Consider the following 20,004-nt stretch of genomic DNA (forward strand, 5'->3'; position numbering starts at 1 on the left):
CCACTTGTAAGTACCACCCTGTCAGGAAATACATACTCCTCCAGAGCTGAAGAGAGTAAGGCTGCACCACATGTCATGCAATACATTCGCAGAAAATAGTGCCCACTGCAACTCCCTACCACTTCAGTCCCAAGTAGCCACCTGCAGAATTTCTGGAAGCACTCAATACTCCTCAGTACTTCAGAATGAAACACAAACCCTGTACAGTGTCCATGGAACAATAAACAATCCATTACAACTTCAAAAATGCTCCCAAAACCTGAAAAATCGCTGAGCTCATTCCAAAAAACAGAAGAGAACTCACTGAATTTGCAGTGAAATAGTAATGCTTTTCCAGGGCAGTACATTTAGAATAATGGTGGATCACACCAGTGCTGCTTATTACAGTCTTGCTGATTTTATACTGGACTTTTAAGGCTGCTACAGTCTCTTCTTTGAGAAAGCAAGGGAAATATGCTTTCTCTGCTCCTTACTGCACGATGAGACTGAACACAAGGCTGAACACACACAGGCAGCTGATTTCAGTCTGTAGTAATCTCCGCTGCAAGATGCAGGTTTTCAAAAAAATAAAAAAATCCTCAGCTCCAAAGCAAGCTCTGAAGTAGAGTTACTCCCGGTAGCTGTTAAGAAGTCCACAAATGAAACAAACCACTATAAGCTCAATTTTTAAGTCCTTGTTTAAGGATTTCAACTGAAAATTTAAACTTAAAATAAAAAACCCATGAATACTTTGTGTCTTCTACAGTTATTAAGATTGAAATACAATAATAAAGGCCCTGTACAGTTGCACAGCTGAAGACTTGTATAACAGGAGAATGGCAAAAGATTTTCTGCTTTCAAAACTTGACCAGTTTTTGTCTTTAGTCCCTAAATGATTATTCAGTGTTGTGAAAATTAAAGATGATGTAACACAGTGTTGCAAACATCTATTTTAGAATGAGTGTACACTTAATTCTTAAGGTAAAATCAACAATATGTTTTTGTACTGTTTTCAATGTAATACAGGTAAGACAGAATGTACTAGTCACTGCTTTCTGTTTTTTATTAGCAGTTCACATACTGTCCCAGTTCACACACTGACCTTTTTGGTCAATTTTACTGTCTACTAACAATGCAAAACAGTAGCTATGGATACACTTGCATACAAAAAGTCCTGATAATATAATAGAAACAACAAACAGTGCTGTGTGAGTAAATGAAGAAAAAAATGCCTGCTGAAAGTAAACAACAACAACTTTAAAGAAGGAGCCATGCCTATTACGTGTCCTGCTCTGAGTGTGGAGGAGGTGATTGAGTGAGACCAGGGGGATAACAATAACAGTAGTCATTGTGAGACCTTGATCTAAAGATGATGCCAGGAGATGACTGTTAAAATACAGAAACTGCACCAAATCAGGGCAGAAAGGAAAGTGTTTCTGGTATGATCCTGAAATAAGGTGACTGAAGTATTTATGCTCTTTGGTGACAGGACTGACATTGGTATCAGAGCATATTTAGGCTACTACTTTGTATTAAATGGAGTTTGAGGGAATTTTGAACCATTACACTTTGTCACAGTTAATTAAATTTAAAATGAACCTAAATGGCAGGATAGTAGCTTGTCTGTTGTATTGAGTTAAACATATCACTAAATAAAAGGAATATTAGTGTTGTGTGCATAAATATATGAAGAAAAAATGTAAGTAAAAAAAATGTTTTTTCATTATTTTAATAACTGTATAATTTCATTGTTACTTTTAGCTACGCTGATGTTTGTCTACTTCTGCAGGCTGTATAAATCAGACAGTCTTAAAAGTGAAGACTGTGCTGCTTTGGTTTCTGCTCTGATTGTACACCCTTCACACCTGAGAGAGCTGGATCTGAATAAGAATAAACTAGATGAATCTGGATTGCAGAAGCTCTGCAATCTACTGAAGAATCCTCACTGTAAACTGGAGAAACTGAAGTGAGTAATGCTGTCTACACAAAGGGGTTCTCTTTTAGAGTAGTAGATTCAACTATGAAATTATTGAAAAGTGTTATTAAGAATATAGTATGTATTGTGGGTGTCTTTGGAAAATGTCATTATTAGCTGATAATACAAGCACTCTCACTGGGGTGAAAGTGTCTTTATTTATGAAAATGTTTTTATGAAAAACAAATTTTCCCCTTGGAAAGTGAATGGTGTGTATCTTTGACATTCATGTGTTGCTGCCATCGAATATAATTAATTGTATTCTGTTTTTCATTACATTTTGCACAGCATCACATTTTTGGAAACATGGTTGTAGTATTCTCTAGCATAGAAAATTAAATGTAAATGTACATGAACACTCACTGACACAAAAATGTATAAAATAACATGCATAACCTGGTGTGGTGCAGTGGGTATATTTCCCTCAGTGCAGCAAACTTGGGTTTGATTCCCTACCTAGGCCACCACACCATGCTTTGCCATTAAGAGTCCTTGAGCAGGACTACTAACAAAAGTCACCTACCAGTTTCACCCACAATTCGCATTGGATAAGAGCATCTGCTGAACAAATGTATTGTATGTACATGTAACTTTCTACAGAGAACATAATTGTACTTTGAAACATATCACAAATATAATTAGAAAGGATTGTGAATGGCTGAAATAAGTACTATCCTCAGCTGGATACAGAGTTATTAGCATCTTCCATAAGACTTCAGAAAAACAATGACAGCTCCTGGTTCTCATATTGCAGAAGAGATGAACAAAACATTTACTGTAATGTTACAGCACATTTTATGAACAGTACAGAAATGTATCATGTACAAACAGTTATTGTAATTTGCATTGATTTTGTATCTTTATGAATACTTTACATAAAGACTTTGAACAATAATGAATCTAATTTAAATTTCTCTTAGTAAGACCTACCATGTGTTTAGTATTGCAGTGCTGTTTATTGCATGAATAAATTGTAACTTATTAGCATATCATGAAGTATAAACTAAACATCACTGAGTTTTTTCCCCATTTCATTACTCATTACTTATTAATGAATGTATTTAATGAATGTTTGAGTGAGTAAATAATTGTTATTAAATGTAAGAAAAATGTAAGAAAAAAGTATGGATTACAAATTGACTGTAAAATGCATGGTAGCTTGTTAAGTACCACCATTAGGTATGCATAATACATTGCCTACTGAGAATGCTTGTGCAATAAATTAATAAATATAGCGCAGTACAAAATCCTGACCTGGCAAATGAGGCTTTGAAGTTTACCATAATGCCATGGTTTCATGTATACTGGCTGGTGTATACAAAACTTCATTGCTAGTCCTTGCAAATAACACTGTAGTGGCTCTCATTTTGTGTGGGTAGAGAAATGAAGGAAAAATTCATACAGTCCTCTAATAAGTAATATTTCATCTTTGAACTTTCAGTCTCTGTGGTTGCTGCATCTCAGGGGAGGGATATGCTGCTCTGGCATCAGCTCTGAAATCAAACCCCTCATCACACCTGACAGAGCTGGATCTCAGAGGGAACAATCCTGGAGATAAAGGAGTGAAGCTGATCACTGAGCTACTAGAGGACCCAAACAGTAAACTGAAGACACTGAGGTGTGTTAAACCTTTCCTTTTATCACTGTTTAAGCAGTTAATTTTTGCTACTTTATTATGTCATCAAGCATTTATTGTTTGCTCCATTGTTTGTAAAAACAATGCTTTCTAAAAGCAAGTGATCATGGTAGGTGTTTACAATCTAGTACTGTTTGAACATGCAGCTGTAACTTAATAATGAATAATTGATTTTATTAAAGTACAGGCCCTTTACAGCAGAGTTAGTGTTGTTACGCTTTGGGTATTTCAGTTTGGAGGACGAGCAAGACTAGAGAGGGGATCAAATCATGGCATTGTCTAGTGGAGTTAATCAAATGAACAGCTATTCATTGTAATGATGTTTTGGAAAACAATAACACAAAACAGAAGAATAAAAACAGAGATACAAAAACAATCCTTATGGTAGAATGAATGGCTGACCTTCGGCCAGCTGTAATCTTTAATGAGGTTGGGCTGTACATACTATTTTCCAGTTGCACATACACTGAAGAAGAGCTGAAATATTGTGTCTTATGTCTTGATTGGTATTTTAAGAATAGTTGGGGCAGAGAAGGTCTTGTCAGGAGTTCTTCAGAGAAAAATCACAGCTAATAACCAAGGGCATACAAATGAAATTAAAGTCACCTCTGCTCAGCACTTAACATCTTGTTCTCCAGGATTATGGCTTAGTTCATCTTAAGGTGTATTATTCAGAAGAAACAGAAAATAGTTTTTATTGTTTTTTTTATTTAAAAGTTAGATTTCATATTTTCTTTGAGCTAATCTGACCAGTATGAAGGACTGAAAAAATGCTAAGATATAAATGTTTTTTTTCCTTTGTTTGCAGGTTGTTGAACAGTTCTGCCACAGAGGAAGTCTGTGCTTCTTTGACTAAAGTTCTAGGAAAAAACCCCCTACTGCTGAGAGAGCTGGATCTAAGTGGGAAAATAAAGGGCGACTCAGAACTGAAACAGATCTCTGATCTACTAAAGGATTCACACTGCATACTGAAGCGACTTAAGTAAAGTGTTTGACTTGTCTTAATTTTGTCAGAAAACAGAAATATTCCTGTAGTGTGATATCTGATTAACACAAATCTTTCTTGAATGTTACAGGGTTTGACCCACTATGACATATAATTTTTTTATTGTAGCTGTTTTTTTTTTAAACTTTGTTACTGTTATTCTATTTTATTAGTAGCATATTCTAATAAGGAAGTCCATACAAATTGTATAAAGTTTAAATAAATGCAGTTTGTTTTTGTAGATCATTTAAATAATTTAACATGCTTCATGCTCTTTTTACAGGCTGAATAAGTGCAGCATTGCAGAGGAAGGCTGTGCTGCTCTATCATCAGCTCTTTGTTCTAGTCCTTCACACCTGATAGAGCTGGATCTGAGTGAGAATAAACTAGGAAACTCTGGAGTGAAGCAGATTTCAGATCTCCTAAAAAATTCAAACTGCAAACTTGAAAAACTAAAGTTAGTGTTATAGTAAATCTAAATATGGAATAAAGCCAATTCTCAACTTAAGTTGTTCACTGCATTTCTCTCATCTCTCTAGTCTTTCAGACTGTTGTATAAGACAGGAAGGATATGCTGCTCTGGCTTCAGCTCTAAAATCATCACACCTGATAGAGGTGGATCTCAGAGGGAACGATCCTGGAGACACAGGAGTGAAGATGCTCATTGATTTACAAAAAGGTCCAAAGTGTAAACTGAAGATACTGAGGTAAACATTTTGAGATGTGGCAAAAACATGAGAAGTGAATCTGCCTTGGTTAATGACAAGACTGACAGTAGTGATGAATATCCCAGAGAGAAAGGACAAAAAAATTGATTAACAAATATGCCAAAATATGGCATCAGAGCTAACTGTCACTCTTACAAAAAAAATTAAAGATATCTAAACTCAGTTTTTGATACAAATTCCTGTACTTTTGTTGTATAGCAAACCAAAATACTACCTACGCATGTATATTCTGTATGATATTCTTGTTGTGCTGTTTCATAGTAATCTGTAATTCTTGTGTAGCATCCTGTAGTAAGCTATAGTAATCATCAAAATGTATTACTCCTTGTCTTAACAGCATTAATGACTTGGCTAACTCAGCAAAATTTTGGAGCTAAATATAAAATAACAACTTGGAATAGGGCAGAAGTTGAGTTGAAGTGTTTGAGGTTAAGTCTGATGTAAAATATTGCTTCTGTTCATCTAACCTGTTTACTTTTCTTTAGATGGCTTCATTTAGAGTATTTATTTGAGGTTAACATAAACAGTTAAATTGGTTGTTACCATATTAAGTTATTTTTTAAGGTTGGACAGACAAACCAACTTTTTTCACAGTGTATTTCCTTATTATAAGGCATTAGAGTTAGAGGCAGAGTTAAAGGTCATACATCCCCCTTCTTTTGTTCTTTTAGATTAGTTTCACCTCATCCATTTTTATTGAAGTGGAATATCACTGCAATGTAATGAGAAAAATAAAAAGAAGGCGTTTGTCAAAAACATAACACACTAGCTCTCTTAACTCTTAGCTTTGTTTTGTCGTTGTTGCTCACTGACTGCACTTGCTGTTAGAACAAAGTGTTAGGACAAGGGGTTAGACTCTAATAGGAATGTTACAGTAATTTCTGCAGTTTTATTCTGTTTCATAATGTACTTTATTCACAAACAAATTTAAAAAGGTTTGGCATACCTTCCCTAAACTAAATCGGTTTTATCAACTTTAATATATGTAAAATGTGTTTCTGCAAATTACAAATATCAGTCTCAGCATTACAGTACTCAGAACAGATTGCAGGAAAAATACGTGGTTGAGGCATGCCATAGTATGACTTTTGATCAAAAGCTATATTTGTATTTAAAATAAATCAATAGTTTAGTGCTCTAAATATAGATTATGTGACAGATGGTTTATTTTTATCACTGTGAATTTGTGGATTTGCCCACCCCTTGCTTCCTTCAGTAGTTAAATGTAGTAGTTAGTAAAAATAGTAGTTTGAAATTATCATATTCAGTCATCAGCATCTTTTAAGCTCTTAAACGCTATGTCACTGCAGCATGTAAACTGGGCTTGGAATTACCTACATTGTTGAAAATAAAGATGGAAGAGTTTTTTTAATCTGTCTGTGCAGGTTGTTGAAAAGTTCTGCAGCAGAGGAAGTCTGTGATTCTCTGACTAAAGTTCTGGGAATAAATCCCTTACTGCTAAAAGAGCTGGATCTGAGTGGGAAAAAATATGGAGTTTCTGAAATTAAAAAGATCTCTGATCTACTGCAGGATTCACACTGCAAAATTCAGAAACTTAAGTAAGTAGTTTAATGTATTTTGATTATTATAAATGTGTAAGTTATTTCTAAATAGAAAAATGAAAATTTAACTTAATATTATGTCTATATATTTTGCCACTCATAGTATTGTAAATTATTATTATTACTCATATTGTTCACATAAAATTTGCTGAGGATGATTAATAAATATCATGCATCAAACTTCCAACATATGTTCTCTTTCTAGTTTTGCATCCTGCGGTGTAACAGAGGAAGGATATGCTGCCCTGGCTTCAGCTGTGAAATCATCATCATACCTGGAAGAGCTGAATCTCAGTGGGAACAATCCTGGAGAGAAAGGAGTGGAACTGATCACTGATGTATTTGTGAGTTCAAGGAAAAAACTGAGGTGAGAAATTAAAACTTTTCATTAATTAATTCAGAAGGGCATATTTACCATAATTCTACATTTGCCACTTATTTCTGAAATATTTACTCAGCTGTTACCTGGAAGTTTTTAGAAGTGTCTTAATATATTTAAATATTGGAATAAAATACTATGATGTCACTATAATAACATTGAAACAGAATTGGCAGCATGCTAACAAGCTAAAAGACTGCTTCAATAGGCTGTAGGGTTAAACGTTATTGAAGAAGTCACTGTAAAACTACTTTAAAACTGTAAAAGTAGGTGATCAATTCAGCATGTTTATCTTAGTTAATGAGCCTATTCAGGAAACCTTCACAAACACATGAGCATATTATGAGTAAAATAAGCCGTATGCCAGATTTATGCATGCCATGCAAACACAAAATTTGTTAGTACAATGTATGTTAATGAATACTGACTGTTTGGTGTGTTTGCATGCTCTTGACAATTAGTATACCATTGCTATAATCTTCACAAATTAATTATAAATAACTGCCATACAAAGGAAGCCAAGGAGAATGTCTCCAACATGTCTGAACAGCAGACATAAAAGAAAAAAAATATTAAAAACCTTTTTAACAAATATATTCTTGACGGAGACAGTTATATGCTCCAAATGCAACTGGACAAATGTCCTGAAAAATCAGACAGCAAAGTACTTTAAGTGCAATTTTTTCTTAAGAATTTATTTATATTATTATATATTACATATTTATCTTTTTACAATGGCCACTACAGCAAATACAAGTCTAAGTCCCAAATGAGTAAGTCAAGGAAAATCTCCCTTAGAGCAAGAGGAAGAAAGTTGAAGAGAGGAATCAAGATTCAAAAGGGGAACAGATCTTTCTTTGGTTGACACCAGATAGAAGAACAATAACACAAGAGCAATAGAAATAAAAATAAGGTTTAGCAATTCGCTGTTGTTGGAAGAAAACCTTGCATTTCCAAAAGGATAACTTTACAGGAAAAAGAAAAAACCTACTTTACTTTTAATGTAAGTCAATGGAACCAGACTTTTTTCCAAGTAGTTTTGGGTCATTTATTTTGGTCCATTCTTCATGAAATTTACAAACAATGTAAAGGACAACAGGCCTCTTTAAATTATGCCAAAAAAGAAAAATGACAAAAATGGAGATACAAGGTTTTCTTACTATATAATGTTGAATATAGAAAAAATAAAACAAGTCAGCCCGTCATTGGACAGAAGTACTTTGATTGATTAACCAATGATAAACAATGACTACTATTAGAAGCCTATCAGAGTAATAAATTAGTCACTGACTAGCATCAGTGTTACTGTCACAGGTACCATAACTGTCACTGACCACTGTTAGAGGCCTATCAGAATAAGGAATGAGAACTATAGATCTATAAAAACCAGGGACTATTGTTGGAAGCATTTCACAGTGCAAATGAGAGTGAAACCCGTGAACATCAATGCCTACTGTTTGTAACATATAATGACGATATATCGACAATATATATTAATGATATGTATAAATAGTTTAAATCTGTGTAGGTACCAGTTTAAGTCTGTGCAGGCACCAGTTCATTGCACATAGACAATAGAGTAATTATAATAGGCTACAATTCAACACTTAAATTTACTGCTTATCACTATTGTATAACATTTGATCAGAGAAATTTATTTGCCTATAGTCAGACAAATTGTATTTAAAGTACACATTCAAATGCAACATATTTCTTTTTCATCTTCTCCCTTGTGACTACCAGACCTGCACACCCAATTCCAAGCTTAAGTGAAGCAGTTGCTGAAGGAAAGAGATAATTTAGCAGTGTCAGGCGTTAAAGATCCTGATTAATTTTAAACAATTTTAAAAAACAATCAGTTAATTAACTGCTGCTGTGTCCAAGAGCTAGCAACCCCTCAGGATCTCATTTATTTATTTAATAATGGTCTAGGTTCCTGCATCTCTATGCACAACTGTAAGCCAGCAATTGTTGGTTTGCTCAGTGGCTTCACTACAAAAGTCTAAAAGGAATTCTTTTATAAAATTATTTCTAATAGACAATTACTATGGATACAGGCTATAAATAAATAAAAAGAGAAGCCAACTGCTACAAGGGTCTGGCCTGGAGCTGGGTAATCTGCTAGGCTGACTTTGGCTACCAGAGGGAGGCCCAGAGCTCCTCCTTAATAATCAGAGGGAACTGGTATCATCTGAGCCTGGCCTTATGTCAGGGGAGCGGTCTCTCAACTCTATGTTTGACCAGCCATGTGCGTGTCACTAGATTGGTAATCTGGTAATATATGTTTCTTACCGTTCAGTGGCTGCTCTGAATGAGCTCAAACAATGCCAGTGCTAATTGACTAAATCAAGCACAAGTAAAAGCAATGATTTTGAGTTTTAGTTGCTTGAGTCAGTGTCAGTGTACATTGGTAACAGATGAAAACAAGACAAAACAAAAGGTTTTATACTTTTAAGCATTAGTTGGGAACCAGAGACTAAATTTAGCAAGACCAATGGCTAAGACCAAGACAAGTCTGATTTCACATACTATCAAGTTTACGTCAAAAGAAAAATGTCTTGAGATGGGGCATAATCAAAATAAGTTGCTTCATACCATGTTTTTGTTTAGTGTAAGCAGTGTGTGTGTGCAAGATCCATGTGTTTGTCGTCAGACAAATTTATCTTTTTTTTTTTTTAAATAAATCATGGTTTTGTGTATGATTTTTCCAGCTCCAAATAAACTTCCAAAAAATCTCCAGACACCTACATTTTGCAAACCTGCGTTGTGTACGTTGTCCAGAATCTTCATCACAATGCATGTTCTGTAGTGTTCAGAGTGTAGTGCATAAACAGGATTAATAAATAGATGTCCCATCCACATCAAATTTCATGAGAATTGTGCAGGTCCTTTTACTCACAGAAATGTCACTTTTAATGACATTGATACTATAAACTGTACTGGGTAATTTAGCAAAGTCAAGACTGGGAACTAGTAAAGTTTTCAGTAGTTTTGAAGGTTAAAAATAAATGCATATATTATGCAGGAAGTAAGCTGAAGTAAGAGTTTGTCAAAACAGATACAATGTGGTGGATATTAATGACACAAAGACTAGAGCAGGAGACCCCCAGCTTTTCTCATTATGTAGTTTTAAGTATCTGTACTGTTCTCTCTACAGGCTGCTGAAAAGTGATGATGCAGAGGAAGCACTGAGATATCTTAATCAAATTCTGAATAAAAACCCCTTACTGCAGAGAGAGCTGAATTTGAGCAAGACAGATCCAGGAAACCTCAAAGTGAAGCAGCTGTGTGCTTTACTGGAGGATCCACACTACAGACTGGAGAAACTTAAGTAAGTAGTTAAATTGCACATAGTGTCAAGTAGTACAAATACACATAGTGTCAGTTCAATAATTATTGGTACTCTTGGTTAAGATGGATAAAAATATCATGTAATAAAAAAAAGGCTTTGTGGTTAATTAGCTCATTCTTACACTGAAAATATGAGATTTAACATTTAATTGGAAAAAAATTTAAAACCAATTTTATTTTTGGCCAAAACCACATATAACACAATTACTGCCACTCTTAGAAATTGTCATAAACAAAGTGTAACTGAAACGTTTATATTACTCTTTTTTAAGCCCACCCGAGCAGTCACGAACTCTTAGGCAGGAACTTAACTCTTAAACCATGACTTTCTGTTTCAGTGGGCCAAATTCTCTTCATTATTAACATGGTGAAGATCAGAGAATACACAAATGAAATGATCCCCTGTTAGGGCAATAATTCATCTCATACACAGTGAGGAGGATGATTAGAGAGGCAGAAATTTCTCCAAGTATCATGGTTGCAGATTTGCAGAAGATGGTAGTGTTTCGGGGTCACCAAGTCTCCAAAAACAGTATACTCAAAATAGCATTTAGAAAGTGTGCCAGAAAGCTGTTTCCTTCATCTAACCACAAATGTAAGTGCCTGGAGTTCACACAACGTTACTCGAACATGGAACCGACTTCTGTGGTCAGATGCGACAAAAATAGAGGTTTTGGTAACTAGTTTGGTAACTAAAACTCAAGGTAACTAGTAAACTAGTAACTAGTAAATAACAGATTTATAATAATTAGTTCATAATTAGTCAATGTAAATTCACACCTATTGAATAAAACTTTCTAAATTGTTTGTGATCATGCAGTAATAGATTATATGTACCATTTTAATATACATTAACACATTAACACTTCGTTTTTTGTTACTTACTATACATCTGGTACTATTCACTTGAAATTTACAAACATACTGGCAGATTAACTGACATTTTGCATCATTTCAAACAACATTTTGCCATTGAAAAGTGGCTCTTGCCGTTTAGTAAACAGGTACAATGGCACTTCAGCATCATATATGCATTTATAGGACTTTTCCTCTCAAAGCACAAAATATTGGGAGGAGATTATTATACTGAAACACATACTCTCATTTACTAAATCTGAGCAAATATTGACTGTGCCTCATTTAATGCCCAAGAAAAGATCAGCTTTTCTTTGGTGCCAGTATGGCTGATATTGTTTGTGCTCAGAGAGAAAAAAAATTGTATCAAAAGTGTATCCGAGACAGTTATTTATTTTTGATAGAAAAAGCACATGTACATGTCTGCCATGCATGTCACATTATTCTTAATTAATAGTTTTAAAAAAACATTCCCCAAATTTTAGTACAAAATACAAAAATTCAGCACTCTGTTTACTAGCTTTTTTCTCCATCCATCAGAAAATAAGGAACATGCTAAAAAAATTGTTTCAGTAATTTTATTATTTATTAATTTAGATTCATGTAATATTTTTTCATGTATAAAATTGAAGTAATACAAATAGAAAAAAAATAGACATTAAAAATATCCATAAAGTTTGAGAGAATTTCTAAAGGTCTTTTTGATTTTCAAAGTTCAAGGCTTAATAGGTAAAAATTAAGCTAAACAGCAGCAAGCTGTTGGATTAGAGAAAAACTGTTACCTTAATTGATAGAAAATTTTAATTCAAATATTATTTTAATTATTTGATAATATTATTTGAAACTACAAAACATTTGAGAGCCAACTTTTCCATTTGGCTAATCTTGTCTTCCTCTCTTTGTCCTTCTCTGCAGACTGTATAAATCAGGCACTATTACAGAGGGAGACTGTGCCAATTTGTTTATTGCTCTGATTTCGAACCCTTCACACCTGAGAGAGCTGGATCTGAATGGGAATAAACTAGATGAGTCAGGAGTGGAAGAGCTCTGCAATCTACTGAAGAATCCTCACTGTAAACTGGAAAAACTGAAGTAATAATTTTTTCATAAAGAAGATAATTACATGTCTTTTACATTAGCAGGTCAGCTAAACATGTTATGGAACTAGTATCATAGAACAATAGTGCCTTCAAATGCTAAGTAATTTTTTTCTGATGATCTTTCTAAAAGTCTCTTTAAGTAATTACGTTTGTGAGTCTCTTATGGAAATATTATTCATTGCTGCATTACTGGTAACACTCTATTTAAAGGCTACCTACATAGTGTTTTCATAACACATGCATAAGCATTGAGCAACATATTTGTAAAGCAATACTGGAGTGCTTATAAACAGTTTATACCAGTAATCGCAAGACTGACATAAAAACATAACTATTTTGTTGTAATAATGTTATGAAGCTTATTAATAAAAATAATAAAAAGTAATGGATCATGGGGCCTAGTTCACCCAATATCAGTTCTACATATTTCAACTCCTGTTAAAGTACAAAAGTACAGTTTCCATTAAGGAGACCTGTGTGACCATAGCTAACTCAGGTACTTAATCATTTTTCACATCTGCAGACACACAGATCACTTTAATAGAAACACAGCTCACATTACTTTTACTTTTGATTCTTAAGTACATCTACAGCCAAGTAATTTGTGTTTTTGTACTCAAATAGAAAATAGAAGACTTGTACTCAAGTAAGGTTTTTATTTTGTCCACCCCTGGTATTGTATGTGGGAAAATATGTATGAAAAGTATGACTTAAGTTAGAAGGCATTAAAATCTTTCACAAAGCTGATAAATGCTCTTAAAGGGGCACTCCATCAAAAAGGGAAACCTGAACCATCGCTGCATATGTTGTTTCTAAAACAACAAGCATTTTGGGGTAGATACTTGAAGGTGGGTTGTTTTTTTTCACAATTATTTTATTTTCGATAAAGATACAAATGAAGAGGGATGCAATGTTACGTTACAGAATATTACATGAAATAACAAATACCTTGAAATACTATTTTTGGGCTGGAATTTGCCTTTAACTAAGCCTCTGCCTTATAAGGCTCCATTACCTTGGAATGATGCTTCATAACAGTGTTATAAAAGGAAATTGTCTGAGACTTTAGTATAAGGACCCTTATGTTAATACATTATATACATTAATATATTATATTTGATTTGCTATTGCAAATACTGACATAAGTTATTCATAAATACTCAGGTTTTGCTTTTGAATGTGTTATGAAGTCTTTGTGTAAATAAAATGTTACCATCATCATCATGATCATGATCATCATCATCATCATGATCATGATCATCATCATCATCTTAACCTGATTGATCCAGTTAGGGTCATGGTTGCAATAGGGAAAACAGAGAAGCCCAAAAGACCCTGTCCCTTCAACTTCCTCCCAAGCTGCTCCCAGGCCAACTTAGAGATATAATCCCTCCAGCCGGTCCTGGGGTGACCTCAGGGTGTTGTCCTAGTTGGCTGTGCCTGGTAAACATTCAATGGGAGGTGGCCAGGGAGACTGAACCACTTCAACTGGCTCCTCTCAATGTGGAGGAGTAGTGGCTCTATCTTGAGCTCCTCCCGGACAACTGAGCTCCTCACCCTGTAAAGTAGGGTGTACCCTGCCACACTGCGAAGCCACCCTCGTTTCCAACACATGTATCTGAGATCTCATTCTTTTGGTCACTAGCCTTATGGCTCAGCCCCCTTTTCACCGCTAAAGTCTGGTACAGGGACTGCATGACTGCTGACACCTGTTTCAGCCTGCAGACAATCTCACGATCCCTCTTAACAGTACTCGTGAACAAGACCCTGAGATATTTAATCTTCTCCAGGTCCTCTCCCCTTACCTTTTCCAGGAGAGGACCATAGATTCAGACTTGGAGGTGTTGATCCATATATCAACTGTTGCACACTTAACTACAAAGTGCTCCAATGCTCTCTGGAGCTCTGGAGGCATCCATGCAATGGAGCCAAAAGGACAACATCACCTGCAAAAAGCAGAGACGCTGCCTTCTGGCCTCCATACTTAATGCCCTCCTAACTTTGGCTATGCTATGACACCCTGTCCATGAATATCATGAACAGGAGTGGAGACAAGGCACAATCTTGGTCCAACACCCACACTTAACGAGTTTGACTTCATTCCGAGTATATGAACACAGTTCTCATTCTGGGTGTACAGAGACCAAAAGACCCTGGTAGTGGTGGTTGGACCCCAATGATTGTTGCTTGCAGCTATATTAGAGTATTATTACTATGGGTGTTCACCTTAACATAAAAGAAAAATTCATGGTATTTTCTGATTCAGTACATTTTCTGATTTTATCTTTGTACTTTCAGCCTCTTTGGTTGCTACATCAAAGGAGAAACAGGACTGAAGATGATTACTGATTTACAAAAGGATCCAAACAGTAAACTCAAGACACTGAGGTGAACCATAATTTGTGTGCAGGAGTTTTGTAAATTGAAATGGTGTTTATCAGCTGTTTTTCCAAGCTTGTTTAGAAAGTCAATTTTTCGTTTTAATAAATTATTATTGTTTTACTGTTTGCATTGTTTGTTATTGTGTATCAAAGGATAAATTAACTACATTTGTTTTACAGTTAAGATGTTTAAATAAACAAAAAAAATGATACATTGTGCTACCAAAACTATATAAGATTTGATGTTTTTTTTTTTCAACCCTGATGAGATACTGAATGCAATAGTAATTAAGTATATGTTTATTTTACCTGGAGACTTGGATACTGACCATTATAAGGAGCCAAAACAACAGTAAAATAATAAATGTTCATTGTAATTATTATATCTGCAGATTGCTGAACAGTTCTGCTGCAGAGGAAGCCTGTGGTTTTCTGAACAAAGTTCTAGGAACAAACCCCTTACTGCTGGGAGAGCTGGATCTGAGTGGGAAAATACGAGGAGATTCAGACATGAAGAAGATCTCTGCCCTACTGAAGGATTCACACTGCAGACCAATGACAATTAAGTAAGATGTTTTTTGTTGTTATTTGTGTATTATAGATTTATTTTCTGACTAAACAGTCTATTAATTGAACACTATGTGTATTATTTTATTTGAGTATGTATTTCTATGTAGTGTGATATTAACAGTATGCCACGTGAAAATGAACAGTATTATACAAGGGAAAAGCCTCCACCTAAAGCCTTGTATACAATATACTTTTCAAGTCCTAACAGATTATAAGGGCATCTCATACTATCTGATTGGTTTCTGCAGATTCTTCTGGCAACAGGAATATTGGGGATCACACACCAAACAATTTGTGATCACACACTACACAACATTTAAGTTGTTGCTTAAGTGAACTGAATTTTCTTTTTTCACTTGCTGTATTTTCTTCTTTTGTGCTCTCAGTTTTCATTGGCTGTTGGAAGAGTCTGTTCAGATTGAGTTGTTGACCAATGTACACTGCTAGATTACACTCAGGGTCAGGTCAAAAAATTGAACATTTGATAGAATCCTACTGGTCTGAAATCTGATCGGGGGGCAAGAAAATCTGAGTCTGTGCCCTTCACACACTACTCGATTCTCTTTTCCAACTGTTAACTACAACTGCCCCAAAATCTGCAGACTATAGCCAACAACATGGCTAAATCAGGGTAAAGGTGACCCTGGTTTAAGTCTAAACTCTGCCCTACACCACATAATCTGCCCCAAATCAGTCTGTATGGCTAACTAAACATGGTGGAATCCAGCTAGTGAACTGTGCAGGTTGTAGTACTGTGGGGGAGTTGAACTGTTTGAATGGTTGACTTTACATAATGAATCAACAGGGTTAGGAGGGTTACTTTAAAAATATATTCTGTTACAGATTACTGATTTAAAAATATAAATGTAACATGAGGTAAAGGATTACTATATTAAGTAATTTTACTTTTGGATTACTTGTCTTTAATAAAATATGTATAATTAAAGAAAAAAAAATTCAACAAGATGTTTTAACAAGAATGTAACGTAATACACACCAAACACAAAAACTGCACTGTTTTACAAAACAAAATGATAGATTATATGTGTATTAAATATTGCGCCTCACAGAAATGGTCACTGATCACACATTTAGTGAACTGGACAAATCTAGATGGAGTAATATATGGAAATACTTTGACTATAAAGATGACAAATTTGTATAACATTAATTAGTTTTAGGTTAAACATGTAAGGCAGGAAAGTTAAAAAAATGATACACTGAGACTAAAAGCTATTAGGCTAAAATACAGTGGAACAAGTGATCAATATGAAATTATCCAGTACATTGGATCAAATGCAGTATAGTTAAGTTATACTGTTCTCCTGGGATTTTTCCTTATTTGCCTTATTTGTTAAAAATCTGTTGTTTATCATTATAAACAACATGATTACGTTGTTTATGCCAAGGTGAATAGACCAATCTGGTATAAATCTTCTTTGAGACTTCTCATTAACAACAATCATAAATAGAAGTCATTCTAAAAACTCTGGCCATCATGTGTGTTCTATCTGCTTAAATGCCTGTACTGACTCATAAAGTTTCATATTGGTTTGTTAGCTCTCAGCAGTTCCACAGAAATCAACATATTCTAGGAATTTCAAAAGACATTAATTTCACTAAACTGAGCGGGAGCTGATGGTCTTAGTTTCAAACAATGATAATTTACAAATATTCACATTTAACACCCATCATTCGAAAACTACTGAAGAAATCATACATATCAAAATGAAAATAACTTGCTGCTGTAGAATCTTGCGGTGTGTAAGATCAGGTTAAATGACTTATTCAGATATTTTCAGGAAAACGCAGCAGATTTCAGTTCTGCCAATAAAACTACTAAAAATTGTGTAGATTGGCTGAAAAAAAAAAAAAAACATGAATTGCTGCTGTGCAGGGAATTTTTCAGAATCCTGTCCTGACAGCAGGATTTAACTCTTTTAGCTAGGTTCCTGAAACAAGCAAAACCAACTAAATAAGCTTATAGCCATGCTGTTCACTGTTATTAAATTATCTTGTGATTGTTGAATTGCTGTTTTAGCTATGAAAAGGACCACACTCAGTGGGCTATATTGAGATGTACGATTGACAATCGTATATAACCTAGATTTATTTCCTCTCAACATTAGCATAATGCCATACGTTTATCATATACATGATCTATATTTAATGATGCAAGGCAAATACCCTTATTAAACAGCCAACCTCATTGTTAGAAAGTGAAGTCATGATAAACCCTGGTAATGCTGGCAGACTAAATGAACTTAATGCTGGGAAGCATTGATTCTGCAGGCATGCTTTGTGTTGATGGGTGGAAATGGGAGGCAGATCCAAAAAGTAAAAAACAAACAAACAAACAAACAAAAAAAAACATGTAGTTTGAGTTTTGTGTTTGTAGTTGAGGTTTTAGTTGTCTTAGACTATGTCAGTCTATTTATTGCATTTATTTTGTTGTTTATATATTCAGTTATTTGCTTATTTTTACTTTAAATGGAAGTTTGGGCCATGTAGCTAGTGAGTATCCATATAATCATCGTTCTGGTTTACTATTTTCTGTTTTCCTGAATGTATTGCTGAAGAGAAAAGCAGATGCTACATGAAAAACTAACGTTGTAAAGACCCTTGAGATGGGTGCACTTTTTACAGATTCTAAGTAGATTAAATGAAATATTTGTAAATGGAATTTTACTTACATTTCAGCTTTTGGTAGGTCTACAATATGATGTAGGCCTACCGCTTAAACAATATACACTTAACAAAAAAAAATCCATTCTGCAGCAATTCTATAGAGAAATTCCAGGATTTTTCCTAGAAATGTGTTGCACTGCTACAGGCAAATTGTGGTCATGCCAGATGCTAATGTGAAAAGTCTGTTTCATGATGCACTGTTATTCATGAGATTTCAGTAATAATATTTTCAGTAAGTGTTGCATTTATATTTTGTGTTGAATTTAGTAGTTTTTGTTAAATTGTATCCAGACATGCTCAGAAAGTGTCAAGTGTCATTTTCACAACATATATAGCAAAATGAAAGCCGTTCTTTAAGTTTCAAAATAGCTTTAACTTAAGTCAGCTGAGAATAAAAAAATATTTCACCCCAAATATCAGATTTCTTTTTCTGTAATATTTACAATTGAGTGTACACTGTGAAAAGCAAAGCCAAGAGTAGACAACCTTTTGATGTGAACCATGTGCCTGAACACCCAACTCATGTCTGAACATAAAAAGAGATCAGCCTTGTTTTATTTGTAGACATTAAGTAACATTTTGAATCTCTTGACAAATGCCATAGATTTGCATTAATAATGGTAACAATAAACCATTTCTCCATGAAGTAGAATTAACTTGGCTGTAAGGTTTAGCCACAACTGTGTACCATTTAATTGCTTCTATTTAAAAAAAAGACCAAAGTTATAGTTTGTACATATAACAAATTAGTAAGTATAAAGCTGGACTGCTTCATTTTAAACTATTGTATTGAGTTTTCAAATATTTATTTTTATGTAATAGCCCAAACTATCCAGACGACTGTTGGTCATGTGACTAAGCTATCTTTTGAAATGGGTCATATAAGTAACTATTTTAGAATTTTATTATTGTAACTATGTTAGTAAAACCATTATGTTACTATATACTAGTCTAGTATAGAAGTCATTCCAAATGATCTGCAGTTTGAACACTCCCGAAAAGACAAATACATGGAAATGATTTTCTTAACCTCTTGCTAAGGTAAATAATTAATCATGCTTTGTGTTCTGTTTTCAGGCTGAATAAGTGCAGTATTACAGAGGAAGGCTGTGGTATTCTATCATCAGCTCTTGGTTCAAATCCTTCACACCTGATAGAGCTGGATCTGAGTGACAATAAACTAGGATACTATGGAGTGAAGCAGATCTGTTATCTTTTGACGAATTTGAAATGCAAACTCAAAAAACTAAAGTAAGAATCTAAGCTAATATCACAATGGATTTTGTAGTTAGGTTTTCTATTCATTTTTCTCCTTTCTCTAGTCTTTCATTCTGCAGTATAACAGAGGAAGGATATGCTGATCTGGCTTCAGCTCTGAGGTCATCACACCTGGTAGAGCTGGATCTCAAAGGGAATGACCTTGGAAACACAGGAGTGAAGCTTCTAAATGATCTACTAGAGGATGTACATTGTAAACTAAAGACTCTGAGGTAAGTCTTTTTCAGCTGGGTATTTTCAGCTCATAAACATCCAACCTGTGTTTATAAAAATATATATATAAATATAGTATATTTATTTTTTTTCTTAGTTGCCATGCTGTGCTTTTGAAAAAAAAAGAAAATGTGTGTATATATATATATATATATATATATATATATATATATATATTCATATTCTATGTATATATATATATATATATATATATATATATATATATATATATATTGATACTCTCCTTTTTTGTCTTTCTCTGCATTTTTTAACACAGCAGCTCCCTTTACATTTTGTATACATTTCATATGAACGGACCAATAG

The 20,004-nt window shown here is 34.2% G+C and overlaps 1 pseudogene; it reads left to right on the plus strand.

Moving 5' to 3' along the window:
* LOC118800651 overlaps window positions 1–20,004 on the plus strand; it is a 132,742-nt pseudogene that overhangs the window by 95,062 nt on the left and 17,676 nt on the right.

This window comes from Colossoma macropomum, unplaced genomic scaffold, assembly GCF_904425465.1.
Source record: "Colossoma macropomum unplaced genomic scaffold, Colossoma_macropomum, whole genome shotgun sequence".
NCBI lineage: Eukaryota > Metazoa > Chordata > Actinopteri > Characiformes > Serrasalmidae > Colossoma > Colossoma macropomum.